Here is a 21,626-nt window from a genome sequence, read left to right on the forward strand (position 1 = left end):
TAAAAATTCCTTATTTATTTGGTAAAAAAGATTTTCTTCTGTTATATTTGGAAAAAGTTAATAATTGGAAGTCTACAAAAGCTAGGAGGCATTCCTTCCCCATATGTAATGGTGGCCACATGGTGGTCACCCTACTTCTCCAACATCTCAGAAGAACGACTCTACATAATCAATATATACCAGATATTACTAGGGATTTTTTTAAGGGGAATTTCTATGTAATGAGAGTCCAAGTGATCGAAATTTGATCTTGATCACTATACCTTTCCCAACTTCATAAGTGCCCTAAGAATCCCATCACCTCGTACTGATTTCCATCTATTAATCCCATGTCCCACCAACAATGACAGATAATTGGGTCATTTTACAAGCAAACAAGTATGTCAAACGTTCGCTCTTCACTAGTTCCTCATGAATTATTCCACTCCGTTATTAATTAGTGCCGCATATTAAATAATTCAAGGAAATCTTTAAAAATAACAGTAGTCAATTGAAATGGTAAATTACAGTATTATTACGATTGCTTTTTGTTCCCCCAGTCTTTTGTTCAACTAGTGGAATGAAAACTCAATTTTGAAATAATTTAGCCCTTAAGTTTTACTTCTTTTTTTTTAAATTAAACTCTAATTCATTATTTAAATGCTATTGTACAGATAGAAAAGGAGAAAATTAGGGACGTTGCCATATGCAATACTCAGTTCTGGGCTTTTTTTCTTCACTATGCGAAGAAAGAGAATCATCATCAAACTTCTCTTTGTCAGCCCTTAATTAAATTGTACTTTGAAATCCACCTTAATTGTGATGAATTAAAGTGACATCTTTGGATTAAAATGCATAGTGGAACCATCAAAAAGATGGAAAAACTCTCTCTCTCTCTCTCTCTCTCTCTCTCTCTCTCTCTCTCTCTCTCTCTCTCTATATATATATATATAGAAATAAGAGGAAATTGGGATCCAGCAAAAGGATGATAGTTCACCAGATTTGTAAAAACGTCTTCTTTATTAATCCATTATATCATAAAAAGTATGAGGAACTCCAATCAATTAGTAGCATTCCAGCAAGGGACCTTGCTGGAATGCTACTAATTGATTGGAGTTCCTCATACTTTTTATGATATAATGGATTAATAAAGAAGAAGTTTTTACAAATCTGGTGAACTTTCATCCTTTTGCTGGTTCCCAATTTCCTCATATTTCTATTTGTTGGGGCATACTCCCTGCCTGGATCCTTGCAAAGTATAGGGTGAACACCGATTACTGCATCAAGAGGAACTCCTTTATGGTGAGCTGGCTATATGTTTTTCACATTGTTTGAATATATATATATTTATATATATATATATATATATACACACACACACTACCGTTCAAAAGTTTAGGGTCACTTAGAAATTTCCTTAGTTTTGAAACAAAAGCACAGTTTTTTCCAATGCAGCTAACATTAAATGATTCAGAAATACACTCTATACATTGTTAATGTGGAAAATGACTATTACAGCTGCAAACGTCTGGTTTGTAATGCAATATCTTCATAGGTGTACAGCGGCCCATTTCCAACAACCATCACTCCAGTGTTGTCATGGTACTTTGTGTTTGCTAACTGTGTAAGAAGGCTAATGGATGGTTAGAATACCCTTGAATTCCCTTGTGCAAGTATGTTAGCACAGCTGAAAACTGTTTGGCTGATTAGAGAAGCTGTAAACCTGACCTTCCTTTGAGCTAGTTGAGAATCTGGAGCATTACATTTGTTGGTTCCATTAAACTCTCAAAATGGCCAGAAAAAAAGAACTTTCATGTGAAACTCGACAGTCTATTCTTGTTCTTAGAAATGAAGGCTATTCCACGCAAGAAATTGCCAAGAAACTGAAGATTTCCTACAACGGTGAGTACTACTCCCTTCAGAGGAGAGCACAAACAGGCTCTAACCAGAGTAGTAAGAGAAGTGGGAGGTCCCACTGCACAACCGAGCAACAAGACAAGTTTGTTAGAGTCTGTAGTGTGTAGATGGATAGTGAAGAGTTTTTCCCCAAAGGTGTGAAACATTTGAACGATAAGGAGTTTCATAGTTTGCCAAAGAGATTGTGAAAGATGTGGTTGGCGAGGAGTTTATCACGTAGTTCAGGAGACTGGATGAGTAGCTAAGACGGAGTACTGATGAAGTAACATGAAACTGATCCTAAGCAAAGGACATTTTAGCTGTGTCACCCGAAAGGATTGTGTGTCCATGGAAAGTGAAGAGTTTTCCACCAACATTGTGAAACTTGTGGATAAATTGGATTTTGCCACTGAGATTGTGAAATATGTGGTTCCTGAGAAGTTCACCACTTAGTTCATGAGACCTCTTGACAGTATGTGAATTAATCTTCATTATTTGTAAGATAAACCTGACTTTCAGTTGACTCCATAATTGACGTGGAATGGTCCAAGGCCATTATTAATGTAGCACAAGGTAATCTAAGTATTGTAGCTGTCCTTACATCTGCTGAAAGGAATACTTGTCTCATAATTTACTGTGTAATTGCATGAAACCTTCTAACCACAACCAAAGATTCTCCGACAATATATTCGCCCTCCGGTCGGCCTCACGAGTCTCTATTAATGGCATTAATGGTGGGGAATTAGATGAACACACACCGTCTTGTCATATCACATGAAGTCATATTACAGCTTTGCTATAATGAGGTCTTCCTTTTTTTATATACCGCTTACGATCCAGGCATGGACATCACCTTTGTGTAATTGGAAAATGTTTTCTTGTCATCTGGTTTTGACAAGACGCAGATGTTCCGAAAACTCGTTCCCATGATTGCAGGTTTGTGCTTTATAACTGTTCTAATTAACGTGCCGGATTTACCAATGGTGGGCATGACCTGCCGATGAGAGAAGGGGATGTGGAAACCTACTTGATTCTTCCCGTTGAATTCACATCAAAGGAATGGATTGAGTATAATAATAATATAATATTAATGCGTGTATGTATGGATACACATGCAGAATTCCATATATTATCACATCTACAGTATATGTTTTCTAAGTTCCTTACTTTACTAGATTCCTCCTGACGATCTTCATTTCCATTGCTCTCTTCTCCACACACAACCAAATCTGCATTTTTGTTCTCATGCAGTGGGATCTTACTACTGCTGCCCGCTAGTGGTGGAGTGTATGCATACATCCTACACAGCTGTTCTGCAACTTAAACAATTTAGCTAAAGCACCACTCCAGTGTTTTTATTATTGCATCTTTTTCGAGCATCGCTCTTTATGGTCTCCGGTGAAAAGTGACCTGAAGCTGCGCTCTAGTATTTGATGGAGCTCGTCGGAGGTCACTTTTCAATGTATCTCAATGAGAGCCTCGTGCTTACTCTCATAGACTTGCATTGAGCTCATGTGATATAACTTCTGATTTCCAGACAGTCAGACATTACGGGCACAAAAAGGCACGGCGTGATGGGAGCCGCACTGAAAATAGATAGATAATAGATATATCAAAAGATAGAAAAGATAAATATATAAATAATAGAAAGATTATAGATAGATAATAGATAGACAGATAGATAGGTAGATAGATACCGTATTTTTCAGACCATAAGACACACCTAGGTTTTAGAGGAGGAAATAAGAGAAAAAATTGAAGTAAAAAATGTGGTTAATTCTGTACTTAATATCCCTTATCCAAGTATTTATAGTCCCCTCATCCTCATCTTGATACACATGGCCCCCTTATCCCTACCCTGGTATGCATGGCCCCCCACACATCCCTACCCTGATATGCATTGCCCTCCTCATCCCTACCCTGGTATACATGGCCCCCTCATCCTTATCCTAGCATGCATGGCTCCATCATCCCTATCCTGATGTACATGGCCCCCTCATCCCTACCCTGGCATGCATGGTCCCCTCATCCCCACCCTGGTATGCATGCCACCTTTCATGCCTATCCTGGTATGCATGGCTCCCTCATCCTTAGCCTGGTATGCATGCCCCCTTATCTATACCCTGGTAGGCATGGCCTCCTCATCCCTATCCTGGTAGGAATGGTTCACCTAATCCCTATCCTGGAAGGTATGATCACCCTCATCCCTATCCTGGTATGCAGGGCCCCCATCTTTAACCTGGTATGATTGGCCCCCATCCCGGTCCTATTATGCCTGGTCCCATCCTTATCCTGGTATGACTGGCCCCCATCCCGGTCCTGGTATGCATGGTCCCATCCTTATCCTGGTATGATTGGTACCCATCCCACTCCTGGTATGCATGGTCCCATCCTTATCCTGGTATGATTGGTACCCATCCCACTCCTGGTATGCATGGTCCCATCCTTATCCTGGTATGATTGGTCCCCATCCCACTCCTGGTATGCTTGGTCCCATCCTTATCCTGGTATGACTGGCCCCCATCCTGGTCCTGGTATGCATGGTCCCATCCTTATCCTGGTATGATTGGTACCCATCCCACTCCTGGTATGCATGGTCCCATCCTTATCCTGGTATGATTGGTCCCCATCCCACTCCTGGTATGCTTGGTCCCATCCTTATTCTGGTATGATTGGTCCCCATCCCACTCCTGGTATGCATGGTCCCATCCTTATCCTGGTATGATTGGTCCCCATCCCACTCCTGGTATGCTTGGTCCCATCCTTATCCTGGTATGACTGGCCCCCATCCTGATCCTGGTATGCATGGTCCCATCCTTATCCTGGTATGATTGGTACCCATCCCACTCCTGGTATGCATGGTCCCATCCTTATCCTGGTATGATTGGTCCCCATCCCACTCCTGGTATGCTTGGTCCCATCCTTATTCTGGTATGATTGGTCCCCATCCCACTCCTGGTATGCATGGTCCCATCCTTATCCTGGTATGATTGGTCCCCATCCCACTCCTGGTATGCTTGGTCCCATCCTTATTCTGGTATGACTGGCCCCCATCCCGGTCCTGGTATGCATGGTCCCATCCTTATCCTGGGATGATTGGTCCCCATCCCGGTCCTGGTATGCATGGTCCTATCCTTATCCTGGTATGATTAGCCCCATCAGAAAACATTAAAAAAATAAACCATAGCAACTACCTTCCCTGTGCGCCCTCACAGCATCCTGCTCCTATGCCAGCAGCTGCTTTATGCCTGTAAGCAGTGCATGGGAGTGACGTAATGCGCTGCTTGCAAGCCAAAGGGCAGCTGCTGGAATACTCAATGCTCTGCACGCCAACACTGTGTGCATGCAATGACATGAGTATTCATTGCTCTCCAGCATGCACAGTGTCAGCTGGAGACTTCCTGCTGCTGCCAGCAGTCACATGTGCCGATACTTAAGAGAAATGAATATTCACCCCATGCCATGCCATTCTCAAGCCCGACAATCAGCTGCCTGAAGTTACCTCTCTCTAGGTTATACTGATAAGCTTCAAGACGCTTATTCACCTTAATGACTTCTTCTGTAATTAATTTGGTAGCATTTTATATTTGTTTATTGATTGTAACTTCAATGAAATAATTTATATTGTTTCCTGAGCAAAACTGTATCGGCGCCAGACGTTTTCATTCATTCCCTCCGTCTTCAGGTGTTCTAGCTTAATAAGTGTGAAACTGCTCCTCACTAAACATTGATCTCATTCATTTGTGCTTTGAATAACACATCTGATCACAAATAAAACAGACTAAAATATATAAAAACCTGGCCACATGTAAATGTATGAAGAAGAGATCAAAGAACTACAAACTGTGAGAACAGAGAAAGAAATAAGGAAGGAAGTTAGGTAGGTGCAATGCTTTGGTAAAAAAAGAAAGGGAGAGAAAGAAATGAAGAAAGAAACTAAAAAAAGAGATTGAGAGGAGAAAGAAACAAATATAGAGAAAGGGAAGAAAGGAAGGAAGGAATGATAGGTATGAAGGAAGTAGACAAAGACTAAAAAACAGAATGTGAGAAGGAACAAAATAAAGAAGGAAGATGGGACGAATGAAAGGAAAGACATAGGAAAGAAGAAATTTAAGGGAACCTGTAAGGTCCCCCATGCCCTCCAGTCCAGCAGCATTGAGCTTTTTTTATTAAACTCCCTCTCTAAACAGCCCTTTATGACATAATCAGTTAAATAAATGCTTTAAAAATGTAATCGAGGTTACCGCCGGTCACTGAGGCTGCGTTCCCAGTCGAGACTCTGAACTGTAATGATCATCACTAGCACAGTATAAAAAAGTCTCACTGTGCGAGCGATGATCTCACCGAAGTCACTGCAGTTCATTAGCCCAGCTGGGAATGCAGCCTCAGTGACCGGCGGTAACCCTGATGATGTCAACGCTGGTCACTGATGCTGCTCATTCACCAGTGTTTCTCAGCTTGGACAGTCGCATCTTGGCACTGTCAAGGATGAAAACTGTTTATCCCCCAGACATGGATTACGGCATGGGACAGAACGACTGTCAGGTTAGGCTAATTTCACACTTGCTTTTTTTTAAAGCGCGTTTTTCCCCGCAAAAAAACGCATTGAAAAAATGCATACAAACGCATACAAATGCTGCGTTTTTTTCAAGCATTTTTTTGAGCATGCATGAAAAAAACGCAGCGTTTTTATGCATTTGTATGCGCTTTTAGTGCGTTTTTACCGCGTTTGCGGTTTTTTCCAACATTAGGTGGCCCCTCACACTAACCCAAACCATGACTTTACTAACCCTAACCCTAACCCTGACCCTAACCCTAACCCTGACCCTAACCCTAACCCTGACCCTAACCCTAACCCTAGCCCTAACCCTGACCCTGACCCTGACCCTAACCCTGACCCTGACCCTAACCCTGACCCTAACCCTAACCCTGACCCTTACCCTAACCCTAACCCTGACCCTAACCCTAACCCTGACCCTGACCCTAACCCCTAGCTAACCCTAACCCTTAACCAAACCATACTAACCCTAACCCTAACCCTGACCCTAACCCTAACCCTTAACCAAACCATACTAACCCTAACCCTAACCCTAAACCCTAGCTAACCCTAACCCTAGCCCTAAGCCCCCTTAACTAACCCTAACTCTAACCCAAACCCCTAAATTCCATTGTCCAACTAATGGTAAAAAAAAAACGCATGCGCAAAAAAACGCATACATAAGCATGCCAATGCGCACATATGCGCACCCATAGACTTATAATGGGTGTCTTGCTGTAAAAAAACGCATTGCGTGCGCATGCGGTTTTTTGAGGCAAGTCGGACGCCCAAAAAATGCAACAGGATGCATTTTGTGCGCCCGAGCGCATACCGCAAAAAAACGCATGCGCGGAAAAACGCATACAAACGCATGTGTATGCGCACATAAGCGCATCCCATGCAAAGTATAGGAAAAAAAAACGCATGCGTTTTTTAGCGCTAAAATCCCGCGAAAAAAAACGCAAGTGTGAAACCAGCCTAAGAGATATTGCTGCTTTTTTATTTTTGGTTTATTACAGGAGAACGAGGGCTTCGGTGGAATAGGAGTTAAGTGAATATAACTGTGTTTGTTATATTTAAATAAAAATGAAAAGCTGTGTTTTGTTTTATTTCAAATAAAGAAATTTATTCTAGCTGTGTCTTTATTTACCATGTAACTATAGGATTAGTAATGGATAGGTGTCTTATAGATGCCTCTCCATTACTAAGCCGTGGGTTTGATGTCACCAGACAATACAAAGGTGACATCAACCCCACAAATATGAACCTCTCTTGCCACTGCTACAGGGCAAGTGGGAAGAACCAGATAAAGCACCAGAATTGGCACAACTAATAGATGTGCCTTTTCTGGGTGGCTGCAGACTGCTATTTTTAGGCTGGGGGCAATACCATGGCCCCTTACCAGCCTTAGAATATCAGCCCCAAGTTGTCTGCTTTAGCTTGGTTGGCTCTCAATAATGGGGGGCACCCCACAATGTTTTTTTAAATTATTTAAAAAATTGGACTGGGGACCCCTCTATTCTTAATAACCAGCCTTGCTAAAGCTGACAGCTGAGGGTTGCATCCCCCAGCTATCAGTTTTGGCTGACTGTTTATCAAAAATACTGGGGAACCCATGCCTTTTTTTGTTTAATTATTTACATTTAGAGCTCAGGTGCTGGCTGATAAATACTCCCATCAGCTGATCCTGATCTGGCTGTTGTTAGTGGCAGCAGATGTAGGCTGGTGGGAGCAGTAGTCCCATCAGCCAATGCCAGAGACCCGAGGTAAACCTTTTACCTCTGATCACAGCTGCGGTCTCACACTGTAATTTGACAGCGTGGGAACCATGGCTCTCTGACAGGCGGTAATGATTTTACTGCTGATCAGAAGCTGTGTTTGCCATGCTGTTATGCAGAACCCAAACGGGAACATGGACTTCCTGGTGAAATCTGTGCCCGAACAGTAGATGTTCGGTACGGACGCCGAACTTTACTGCTCAAATTCGCCAATCTTTAATGATAGATAGGTAATAGATACAGATGATAGATAGAGAGATAGATAACAGATAGATAGATAATAGAGAGATTAGATAGACATATACTGTATATGAGGTGTATGACGTGGAGGCCGCACTGGTCCTCAGTGCTGCAGGATTACAGTTGCACACAATGTTCTGCTTCTAATCTTCACACACCATTTGCCATTGCGGCACATTAGAGGGGATTAATTTCTTACCAGATGTTTAAAAAATTCCTGAGCCATCAATCAATTAATGCAGCAAATGTAAGAGCATTAGTAAAATAACGGCGCAGTCAGGGATCATACTGCACCATATTCTGCCTGCCGGGGTCACAATGGAGGGGCCACCCACCGGCCCCAAGAAAGCAGGATGAAAAGCTCTACACATCAGTAATCAGGCTTTGTTCACACATCACAGTCATTATAACATTTACATTTCACCATTATTTTATGTTAAATTGTTAAGAAATCCTCGTGAAATTTGCCGGCATTTACTAGAGGAGGATTTGATAAGCCCCTACGTGAGAGCGCTGTGATCGATGAGGTGTGGGCGCTGAGCTTTCTGTAATTTTCGGAGGCTTTTTAGAGACAGTCGGGAGATATAACAGTCATTTAGGAGAAGGGCGCAGGTGCAATGCAGAAAGCGAAGTTGATTAAGTGAGCTGCAGTCGAGCTGCTTCACCGGGAAGGAGTAAAAAGCCTTGTTTATATTCTGTGGTTTGCAAGCTGTTGTGGAGAACAAAACATTACTCCAGTAATGTCTGAGAAGGTTGTTATGGGGCTCGAGAGGCCCCCTGCACTGTGTGCGCCCCATGCCACACGTCCTTACAGCTATTTCTGTCACAGTGACTAAACCACTGGGAAAATGAGAGAAACACAACAGATTTGATTCACAAACGACCCGATTCATTCCTGCATCCGTGTCTGCTTTTTGTACAACTTTTGGTGTTTTGCACTTTTATTTTATTTGCCCCAAATGCATCTTTCCATTTGATTTCCAATAGACTGAGAAAAAAGTAACGGCACCAGGAAATTTCTGGTATTTGAAGCTGTGATGCTGTGGGGAAGGTGACTTGACGGACAGACTTGACTGGAAGTAGGAGGGGACGATTTGTGCACTACAGACGGAGATTGGCAATGACAGAAAGGAAACAGCAGGTAAAGACAGAAAAGGGAGTGCAGTACCGAGATTTGACCACAAGATGGCAGGGGGGAGTGTAGTTCGGGACTTAACATCAGCTTACGGCTATAGAAACTGCTTAGTCATGGGGGCGGGGAGATAGGAACCCAGGAGGGGAATTCCCAGTGAGAGAGGGGATAAATAGAACTGGTTGGGGTTCCAGAGAGGCTAGTCCCAGGAGGAGCTCAACAGAGGAGGACTCAGGACAGAAGATGGAGAATGGTAAAGAGCTCGACCAGGGGACTGACAAGAGAAGACAGTCAGGGGGGTGGCCCTGACACGACGTACCGCAGGACAGACGAGGCCCTGGGGGTACCGATTGGACGACGACCTCGGGCAGGTGATGCACTGGCGGTAGATTGTTCTAGGACAGCCCCAGTGAAAGATCCGCGAGGGACGTCATCACGACTAAAGGAAAGGTGAAAGGTACCCGGGCCTGGAAATGGAGAGCTGTAAAGGAACTGCGGTGCATGGCTAAGGTCGTCAGGAGGACGGCCAATAAACCCGGATCTGTTGCAACTGAATTCTGCCTCTGTCTCGTCTTTGCATCGTCCGGTCATGGTAAGCAGTGGACCACCCCCAATCCGGCCCCCCACCACAATGCCACCAGATATTAGAGCTTAAGCGGTATATCAAATGGTAACAGATGCTAAAAATATGCAACAGCAGTGTAAAGAATATGCGGCACTCACCAAATCGATAAAAAAATTAGTCCTTTATTCCTTGCTTTGAGATATGGACAGGGTGCACAGGTTTTAGATTAATCAGGGAAGAGAAAGAGGCAGGACAATGGCCGCTCTGATTTAGTTCAATGCTTCTATGGGTCTAGGTATCAAGTTGTAAGGGGTGTATCAGGACCGTGTAATACTCTACTCCCTTCCGTAATGTAAATACTCCCTTATTGTAAAGCCTTCCTTGTGTATAGCTGCATATATGTATACATATGTGTTCTGCTATTTATAATATGGTTAAAATAGGACAGTGCAGTGCCTCAGTTTGGCCACTAGAGGGAGCACAGTGTAGCTTGTAGCAATAGCCCTGTAAATAGTTAACTTTAGGAGTAGTCACTGGAGGGTAAGGCAGGAACAGTTTCCTGAACAGTTGAGAAGGGGCTAGGGAGCCCATACAGCTCGGGTAGGGTTCCAAACAGCTTCCATTCTCCACTTATCCTGTAATCCTTCCTTGGTCCCCCAGTACGCACTGGGGATGTACCACCTCTTGCGGTAACACAGCATCCTCCCTGTTCAGACTCTCTGCGCTTGGGGGTTCCATCAGTCGTTTCACCCCAGATCTGATGGAATCAGCCCATGCGATGATCTGCCACATAATGAGTGACCTGCATCCCAGTATTGTTCTGGATCTCTTCTCCACTTCTGCTCCCCACTGCTGTCAACCTGCTGCACTTCTGTCCACTGTACTCTGGATGGCTGGGTCCTTTACTTTAATGTATTCCTGAGCGTGCAATAAAATGATAAAGGGGGAAGTTTATATGGGATTAATTCGTGATGCCACCTGTGGTGTTTGGCAAAAAAGAAGATGGCCGACGCTGCAATTCAGATCCACTAGGGCGGTTGGTGACGCAGCAAAGATGTTACAGCTCTCCCCAGGTAGAACTAGGCCCCAATGCAGATATAAGATAGTAGATTATGGTAATGATTGTTGTGCAGGGCAGATGACGCAGTAAATAAATCTGAGGACACAGCGGGGTGCAGTCTTCACACTTTTACTCACGGTCTTTCAAGTTGCAGTCCCCAGCAGGAGTGCTGTGTCCTCCGGGTCGGTGGTCTAGCCATCTCTCAGGTAGTTTGGGGTACACTTTACCAGAACCCCCCTTCTTATGTTCCTTCTCTGGTCGTCTCACTGCACCCTGCGCCTCAAACACAGTGTCCTAAGCCAGCAGCCTTGGATCCTGTCGGGCGATGATCTCCTGGTCCCCTTGACTCTATGTGACTGTGTTTTCAGTGAATGTGTGTGGATTTGGCTGTCGCACATACAGATACTTCAGCCTCCGGTTTGCTAGATAAGTCCTGAAAACTCCACTAGTCTGGGGGCTGGTCTCCTACTGCAACCTGGTCCCTAAACCCGTCTACAGTCGGCATGGATTCGGGCGCCACGGGTGGATTCCTCACTTCCCGTGCCCCTAGGACCCCTTCTTCACTCCATTTTCTTTTCCAGTCCTGGGACGAGCTCCTCACTCCTTCCAGTCCCTTCCACACCTCACTTCTCCTCCTGACTCCTCCTACAACTGTCACTTCTGTTACCAGGACAACTCTCCACTCCCAACTGTCAGCTTTCTCTCCAGCTGTCCTATTCTTATCTACTTCCTCCACCCACACCCTCTACCTAGTTCCTCCCTGATCTAAAGAGGTCTAGTTCTGGATGCTAGTGTGTGGGTGCTGGGTAGCGTCCCCTCCTTACCCGAGAGTGGGGTACCACACCTTTGGCTGAGGTGCAGTACCTCTGTGGCGACAGGACCCTCAGGGGCACCACACCACCACTTTATGAAGCCCATACAAAGTATAAAGGCACATTGGGGTGACAATTCACTGGGGTGCAAAGTATAAATTGTGACCACTGAGTCCTCCAATACTCATTTGAAAAATTACAACATAAGGAGAAATCAACAAGGGTGAAAATATTTTGTCGGCACGAGTCTACGAACAGACGTCATGTAGAGGATATTGAGTTCACATCAGGAGACCCACACAAGCATTTCTGTGACATATCGGTGGTTACAATTGCTGTTATATATTACTTTGTTCTTTTTCCTTCATATTGTCACATCTCTAGAAGTCTTCGGGATTATCCCTAAGTACAAGATTCTCTGCACTTGGAAATGACAACATTTCTGCCTCGGCTGCCGCTCTACTGTACGGTTATTCTTAGTCTTATAGAAAATAATGGTTGCCTTTCACACTTTTAATAACACTTTTTCATCTTTTCCTAAGGTCACAAGCTTATAGTTAAGTAAGCGGCAAATACATAAAAACTGATTATTTTTGCAGCCACCTGACTCTGAGCTATTTCATCTCTATAAAAGTGGATGTTGATTATTGACTGTATATTGCAGTATGGAGAGGCTGGGGATTTCTGCTAATAAGACCTCAACTTGTTACAGCCACATTCACAAAGTATGCACTCAACAAAAAAACTATAGAATCAATATCTCTAAAGTGAAAAGGTACATTAGGAGTCAGGGATGATGAATGCCCTGCTATCGTCAGCCATAGATTGGACACACTGATGCATACTAAGATGCAATTTGCTGAAGTGCGTGTGCTTACACCATCAAGGTATCGAAGGACAAATATTAAAATCAGAGAAAATGTTACCTTCAGGAAATATAAATATTTCCACAAATTTATTTCAGGTAGTTGACTACAGTAACTGCTCTCTTGACGAGATCTATTTTTTTTTTTTTTAGACGTAATTAATAAAATGATCAATGAATTATCAATCTATCTTTCTAAAAAAAAAAAGTGGGCAGTGCTCAATAGCAAATTCTATGAGAAAAAAATGTGTATTTATTAGCCCAGGTGAAAAGGTGCCAACACTTCAGCTCAAGAGCAAGTGAACCTTTTGTCAAGCCTTTGTTAAGGCTCACTTGGCGTTGAGTCGAAACGTTGCCACTAGTGTTGAGCATTCCGATGCTGCAAATATCGGGTATCGGCCGATATTCGCGGTATCGGAATTCCGATACTGAGTTCCGATACTTTTAGCATATCGAAAACCGGAATCGGAAGTTCCCATAATGCTATGAGCCAGTTTGATTTGATTCAGCAAATGAGGAATCCTAAGAAGTGTGGGCACATCCTGTTAGGCATGTTGGCATGTTAACTAATGGCATGGCTGTGATTGGCTGCTGAATTGATGTCATGATGCACTATAAAAGCCGCCGCCGCCGCCATTTTGGGTTCACTCTGCTGTGAATTCAGTTAGGGACAGGATGCTGCTCTTCTGACTCTGAGGGACAGTTAGAGATAGCGATTTGCTATATAGTGCTTTACCCAGGCTACTGTAGCAACCCCTGTGTGAAGCTTTCTTTTGCCGTGCAGCGCTGTTCACAGCTGTCTGCAAGGTCTGTGTGTGTGAGTGCAGCTCACGGTGTAGAGTGTTCTGCAGCCACTTATAACAACAAGCAAAAAGGCAGCAACACTTACCTGCCCAGGTCTAGAACAAATGCACTGCAGGGTGCAGCCAGCCCATAAAGCAAGATGTTAGCAACACAGGTGCAAAATACCAGATTAACAGCCACTCTCCACATACCCATTCCTGGAGGGGGTGACTGCCCAGTATACAATTGCACAATGAGGGTCTGCATAGGGTACCGTTCACACAAGGGAACTGCATGGTGTCTGGTTCACAGCCTATTAGTAACGCCCCTACTATTCGATTAGGCGGGCTGGCCAGCACCCTCTCAATGCATCCCAGTGTGAACACCCCTCATACGAGACCAAACGTGTCTGGGCTCGGCTGCACCCCGAAAAATGTAGTGCAACAAATTTTACCAATTAGTGAGGTATTAGCTGATATTTTGGCCAAAATACTTGAGCCCGTAAACTGCGCCAAAGTTCCTCACGCTTACGGGTCCCTACACTAAACTAAATAGCAAAGCCACTGAAGAAGACTCAGGTCTTCAAAAATTCATTTATAACAACAAGCAAAAAGGCAGCAACACTTACCTGCCCAGGTCTAGAACAAATGCACTGCAGGGTGCAGCCAGCCCATAAAGCAAGATGTTAGCAACACAGGTGCAAAATACCTGCAGCCACCTCTGGTTGTAGGCCGCTCAGCATGCGTCACTGCCTCATACATATATTTTTTTTTTATAGCTGCTCAATTTTGCTGATTTCTCCTATTAGTGTGCATCCATCCGTATCCATCTACATTGGTTGCAAACACTATATAGGAGTAGATAGCGGAGCCTTTCTGGAGCCTTTCAGTGCTAGTGCACAGTTCTCTGCACTGTAGTGTTCACGGCTATCTGTGAGGTCTCTGTGTGTCTCCACATTCACACAACATCAGATATTAAACTTGCTCCAATTAGGCCTCAGCCTACACCCTGATTGACCCTGGGCTCCAACACCACCAGTTGCTGCTCAGAAGTGCCATCTGCACAGAGAAAAACACTAGCTCCTGTGTTAGTGGGGTTCAGTAACGTCAGCTGCTCCCCTGCTGTGTGTACGGCAATATCTCCTGCTCCCTCCACATTCATCCCAACATCAGATATTAAACTTGCTCCAAATAGGCCTCAGCCTACACCATGATTGACCCTGTGCTCGAACACCACCAGTTGTTGCTCAGAAGTGCCATCTGCACAGAGAAAAACACTAGCTCCTGTGTTAGTGGGTTTCAGTAATGCCAGCTGATCCCCTGCTGTGTGTACGGTAACATATCCTGCTCCCTCCACATTCACACAACATCAGATATTAAACTTGCTCCAATTAGGCCTCAGCCTACACCATTATTGACCCTGGGCTCCAACACCGCCAGTTGCTGCTCAGAAGTGCCATTTGCACAGAGAAAAACACTAGCTCCTGTGTTAGTGGGGTTCAGTAACGCCAGCTGCTCCCCTGCTGTGTGTCCGGCAATATCTCCTGCTCCCTCCACATTCATCCCAACATCAGATATTAAACTTGCTCCAAATAGGCCTCAGCCTACACCATGATTGACCCTGTGCTCGAACACCACCAGTTGTTGCTCAGAAGTGCCATCTGCACAGAGAAAAACACTAGCTCCTGTGTTAGTGGAGTTCAGTAACGTCAGCTGCTCCCCTGTTGTGTGTCCGGCAATGTCTCCTGCTCCCTCCACATTCATCCCAACATCAGATATTAAACTTGCTCCAAATAGGCCTCAGCCTACACCATGATTGACCCTGTGCCCCAACACCGCCAGTTGTTGCTCAGAAGTGCCATCTGCACAGAGAAAAACACTAGCTCCTGTGTTAGTGGAGTTCAGTAACGTCAGCTGCTCCCCTGTTGTGTGTCCGGCAATGTCTCCTGCTCCCTCCACATTCATCCCAACATCAGATATTAAACTTGCTCCAATTAGGCCTCAGCCTACTCCATGATTGACCCTGGGCTCCAAGACTGCCACTTGCTGCTCAGAGTGCCTTCTGCACAGAGAAAAACACTAGCTCCTGTGTTAGTGGGGTTCAGTAATGCCAGCTGCTTCCCTGCTGTGTGTCCGGCAATATCTCCTGCTCCCTTCACATTCACACAACATCAGATATTAAACTTGCTCCAATTAGGCCTCAGCCTACACCCTGATTGACCCTGGGCTCCAACACCGCCAGTTGCTGCTCAGACGTGCCGTCTGCACAGAGAAAAACACTAGCTCCTGTGTTAGTGGGGATCAGTAACGTCAGCTGCTCCCCTGCTGTATGTACGGCAATATCTCCTGCTCCCTCCACATTCATCCCAACATCAGATATTAAACTTGCTCCAAATAGGCCTCAGTCTACACCATGATTGACCCTGTGCCCCAACACCGCCAATTGTTGCTCAGAAGTGCCGTCTGCACAGAGAAAAACACTAGCTCCTGTTTTAGTGGGTTTCAGTAATGCCAGCTGATCCCTGCTGTGTGTACGGTAACATATCCTGCTCCCTCCACATTCACACATCAGATATTAAACTTGCTCCAATTAGGCCTCAGCCTACACCATGATTGACCCTGGGCTCCAACACCGCCAGTTGCTGCTCAGAAGTGCCATCTGCACAGAGAAAAACACTAGCTCCTGTGTTAGTGGGGTTCAGTAACGCCAGCTGCTCCCCTGCTGTGTGTCCGGCAATATCTCCAGCTCCCTCCACATTCATCCCAACACCAGATATTAAACTTGCTCCAAATAGGCCTCAGCCTACACCATGATTGACCCTGTGCTCCAACACTGCCAGTTGTTGCTCAGAAGTGCCATCTCCACAGAGAAAAACACTAGCTCCTGTGTTAGTGGAGTTCAGTAACGTCAGCTGCTCCCCTGTTGTGTGTCCGGCAATGTCTCCTGCTCCCTCCACATTCACACAACATCAGATATTAAACTTGCTCAAATAGGCCTCAGCTTACTCCATGATTGATCCTGGGCTCCAAGACTGCCAGTTGCTGCTCAGAGTGCCTTCTGCACAGAGAAAAACACTAGATCCTGTGTTAGTGGGGTTCAGTAAAGCCAGCTGCTTCCCTGCTGTGTGTCTGGCAATATCTCCTGCTCCCTTCACATTCACACAACATCAGATATTAAACTTGCTCCAAATAGGCCTCAGCCTACTCCATGATTGACCCTGGGCTCCAAGACTGCCAGTTGCTGCTCAGAAGTGCCATCTGCACAGAGAAAAACACTAGCTCCTGTGTTAGTGGGGTTCAGTAATGCCAGCTGCTCCCCTGCTGTGTGTCCGGCAATATCTCCTGCTCCCTCCACATTCACACAACATCAGATATTAAACTTGCTCCAATTAGGCCTCAGCCTACACCCTGATTGATCCTGGGCTCCAACACCGCCAGTTGCTGCTCAGAAGTGCCGTCTGCACAGAGAAAAACACTAGCTCCTGTGTTAGTGGGGTTCAGTAACGTCAGCTGCTCCCCTGCTGTGTGTACGGCAATATCTCCTGCTCCCTCCACATTCATCCCAACATCAGATATTAAACTTGCTCCAAATAGGCCTCAGCCTACATCATGATTGACCCTGTGCCCCAACACCGCCAATTGTTGCTCAGAAGTGCCGTCTGCACAGAGAAAAACACTAGCTCCTGTGTTAGTGGGGTTCAGTAATGCCAGCTGCTCCTCTGCTGTGTGTTCGGCAATATCTCCTGCTCCCTCCACATTCACACAACATCAGATATTAAACTTGCTCCAATTAGGCCTCAGCCTACACCCTGATTGACCCTGGGCTCCAACACCGACAGTTGCAGCTCAGAAGTGCCGTCTGCACAGTCAACATATGCTCCAGTGATATTGGGGTTCAGTAATGTCAGCTGATCCCAAGCTGTGTGTCCGGCAATTTCTCCTGCTCTGTCCACACTCACATAACTACAGATTTTAAACTTGCTCCAGTTAGGCCTCTGTCTCCATCTGTTTGTAGTATTTACCCTGAGTTCCAGCACCACCAGCTGGTCCCCGGCTGTGTCTTTGGCACGGGTACTCCCTCCTGCCCAGCCTGGTTCCAGCACGCCAGCTGTTTCCGGGTAGTGTCAACATCACTTTGCCTCCAAAACTTTGTCCTGTCGTGTTGCGGTCGGGTTAGCCGACTCTATGGTGCCTGCAGTTTAGGTGCTTCCTATGTGGGCTGCGGGATCTGGCAATAAAGGCTGTTTCCTTAGTGCCAATAGGACAAGCACCCCCTGTAGGACTGTGGGTTTCGGTAACTACGGCCGCCTCGCGGCCTTGAAACGTTGTTTTTCAGGGGTATTTTCTGCTACCCATCTGGGTTCCAGCACCGTCAGCTGGTTCTCGGCAGTGCCATTGGCTCTTGTTCCTTCTGCTGCCCCTCCGGGTTCCAGCACCGTCAGCTGGTTCTCGACAGTGCCTTTGGCTTAGGTGCCTCCATCTCGGTATCTGAGTTCCAGCAACGTCTGCTGGTCCTTGGTAGTGCTTTCTAGCACAGGTACCTCCTGCTTAGTAACCGGGTTCCAGTACCGTCAGCTGGTCCTCAGTAGTGCCATTGGCTCTTGTTCCTTCTGCTGTCCCTCTGGGTTCCAGCACCGTCAGCTGGTTCTCGGCAGTGCCTTTGGCTTAGGTGCCTCCATCTCGGTATCTGAGTTCCAGCAACGTCTGCAGGTCCTTGGTAGTGCTTTCTAGCACAGGTACCTCCTGCTTAGTAACCGGGGTCCAGTACCATCAGCTGGTCCTCGGTAGTGCCATTGGCTCTTGTTCCTTCTGCTACCCATCCGGGTTCCAGCACCGTCAGCTGGTTCTCGGCAGTGCCTTTGGCTTAGGTGCCTCTTTCTCGGTATCCAAGTTCCAGCAACATCTGCTGGTCCTTGGTAGTGCTTTCTGGCACAGGTACCTCCTGCTTAGTAACCGTGTTCCAGCACTGTCAGCTGGTCCTCAGTAGTGCCATTGGCTCTTGTTCATTCTGCTGCCCCTCCGGTTTCCAGCACCGCCTGCTGGTTCCCGGCAGTGTCTTTGGCACGTGTACTCCCTCCTTCCCAGCCTGGTTCCAGCACGCCAGCTGTTTCCGGGAAGTGTTAACGTCACTTTGGCACCAATACGTTGTCCTGTCGTGTTGCGGTCGGGTTTGCCGACACTATGGCGCCTGCAGTTTAGGTGCTTCCTATGTGGGCTGCGGGATCTGGCAATAAATACTGTTTCCTTAGTGCCAATAGGACAAGCACCCCCTGTAGGACTGTGGGTTTTGGTAACTGCGGCCGGCTCGCGGCCTTGCAACGTTGTTTTTCAGGGGTACTTTCTGCTACCCATCCGGGTTCCAGCACCGTCAGCTGGTTCTCGGCAGTGCCATTGGCTCTTATTCCTTCTGCTACCCCTCCGGGTTCCAGCACCGTCAGCTGGTTCTCGGCAGTGCCTTTGGCTTAGGTGCCTCCATCTCAGTATCCGTGTTCCAGTAACGTCTGCTGGTCCTTGGTAGTGCTTTCCAGCTCAGGTACCTGCCTCTTAGTAACCGGGTTCCAGTACCATCAGCTGGTCCTCGGTAGTGCCATTGGCTCTTGTTCCTTCTGCTACCCATCCGGGTTCCAGTACTGTCAGCTGGTTCTCGGCAATTCCTCAGCCTTCTTGTACCTTCTGCTACATTTCCAAGTTCAAGCTTTTTGAAATGGTTTTTGTTAATCACTCTGGATCTCCCTGACGACGACCCTGAAGACCACCCCAAAGAAGACCAAAAAGATGACCCTGAAGAAGATGACCAAGAGGACAAAGAACATGAAGACAACCACCAAGATACAGAACAACAAGAGACAGAAGACCAAGAAGCAGAAGAACAAAAAGCAGAAAAACATTAAGCATAAGACTAAAAATCAGAGCAAAAGATATTATCTAAATTATAAGCAGAAGAAGACTAAGCAGTGTATGGGGGTGAGTCCGTTCCTCCTCGTGGTGCCCCTGGAAAATGCTTGCTGCTGCAGGCCCAACTGAACGCGGACAAATCCTGTTGTAAATCTTTTGTGACAGGCAGAATGGAAGGTGTAATCTTCAACACTTTTATAGATAACAACTACAGGAATGCCTGTCACAAATAAGAATATGATGAAGAAGAAGAATAGGAAGAGGATGAAGAAGTAGAATATGAAGAAGAATAATAGTTGAATAAGAAGAATATGAAGAATGTAAAAAAAAAATAATAGGAAGAAGGTGAAGAAGATGAATAAGGTGAAGAAGAAGCTGATGAACACGATGCTGCTGCTGAGGATCATGAAGGAGAAAGTGTGGGAGAGTAAAAAAGAAGGTGAAGAGCATAGAAGTAGTGAAACATACATATCTGACAAAATATAACAAAGGTTAACATAGTCAATATCTTTGTAACTCCGAACGTCTTAAAAAAAAAATTTCTTCCTCCTATTTCATTTGATTGGGCTAAACCTCTATGCCTTTAATGTCTCCTCCACCTCCCCCAATACGTTCTACATTATTCTTAGTTGTTTTTCTTCATGTAGAATTAACCTACAAGGAAAGAAAGGGTTTATTTTAATTCTGATATTTCTGTCCCATTGACTTGCATTGGTTTCAGGTATCGGAAGCGGCGATATCCGATACTTTTTAGGTATCTGTCCGATCCAATCCGATCCGATATTTCACGATATCAGAAGGTATCGCTCAACACTAGTTGCCACCTGTTCTCATCGGCCTATAAGTACAACGGTTTTCTTCATGGAGATTGCCATAGAGTGCTCCCCAATTTCTTTGCTTACTTGTGAAGCATAGCTTGGTGGGTTGCAATCTGCTGGCTTAGATAAACATAGAGAGAAGCCGGCACTATTGATGTCAAGCTGGTCATGTTTGAGGAAAGAATTATAATCCTAAAGTATAGACAGAGGAAATCTCAGCACCAACCTCAATAAGTGAAATTGGTGTTGCTTGAAAATTTGAACAAATTTTATTTGATCTGGCACCAAAGGTAAGGAACAAATTCGATCCAACATTTCGACTACCAAATGGTCCTTATCAAGGACATCTGTATAAGTAGTGGCCAGGTATGCAATGCCGCAACCCTTGGGTATGTATATTGTGAGGCAGTGACCTGTGTTATATGCAAGGGTCACTATGCGTCCCCCAGGATGTGCAAAGAAGCATATGGAGGCTGTGAGAGTGCATTGCAGTCACAGGCCTAGCTGTGATTGCAGTGCAGAATAAAAGTAAGTGTTGATCTTGGGCAAGCTATTTGTACAAGGCCGATTTAGGAAAACCTGCCATGGGCTTTTATTTTTTAAATGGACTGCAGGAAGGTAGCAGGGCGGTCCGTTTCCTCCCCAGCCCGGGTTTTTCATGTGGCCTACGGCCACAGTTTCCTTGTAACAACCCTTGCAGCAGAGTGTTGGGTGTGTCAGTTTTGGTGTTGCAAGTATGCAGAGCAGAAGGCTCTGCAGAGCCAATGTGTGTGAATCAACACAGAGACCAGTGAAGCCAGCAGGAATGGCAACCCTCAGCATGCACGGCTGTTACAGACTGACCTGGTTGGAGCAGTGATATTGCAACCACTAAGGGCAGCACCGGTCTGGTAGCATAGAATAGTCAAATGTAGTTTGAAGAAATAAGCAGGAATCGTAGTCAAAGAAGCCAGGGGTCATTTACCAGGAGCAGCAGTGTCGTTTGAAAGAATAGCAGGTGGAAGGAAGCTTGACTAAATGCAGGTAGCTCAATAATCATGCAAGGAACTGAGTGGAAGGCAATGTTTAAATAGGGTGTGCAATCAGAATGAACCAATCAGGATCTCAGGGTGGTAACCAACAGGAAACTCAGGGAGGAGACATCAGCCACAACATAGATTCAAGTATTTGGATAAGCACAGAACTGTCCAGCGAGCTGAATAGCTCAGAAGGAAGAGCTGCCGACTGGGGCACAGGTGCTGCTAGGTTCGAATCCTGACAAAGGCAG

General features: G+C 45.5%; 1 long non-coding RNA gene across 1 annotated transcript in view; it reads right to left on the bottom strand.

Annotated features, from left to right (window-relative positions):
* The window catches only part of LOC141095441 (uncharacterized), a 235,257-nt gene extending 213,870 nt beyond the window's left edge, over positions 1-21,387 (bottom strand). Inside the window, exon 1 of the long non-coding RNA XR_012233387.1 lies at positions 21,324-21,387. This is a non-coding gene — a long non-coding RNA (uncharacterized lncRNA). The remainder of the gene's footprint in view (positions 1-21,323) is intronic.
* Between the last annotated feature and the right edge of the window lie 239 nt (positions 21,388-21,626).

Source organism: Dendrobates tinctorius, unplaced genomic scaffold (assembly GCF_039654945.1).
Source record: "Dendrobates tinctorius isolate UK_male_01 unplaced genomic scaffold, ASM3965494v1 ptg000009l, whole genome shotgun sequence".
Taxonomy (NCBI): domain Eukaryota; kingdom Metazoa; phylum Chordata; class Amphibia; order Anura; family Dendrobatidae; genus Dendrobates; species Dendrobates tinctorius.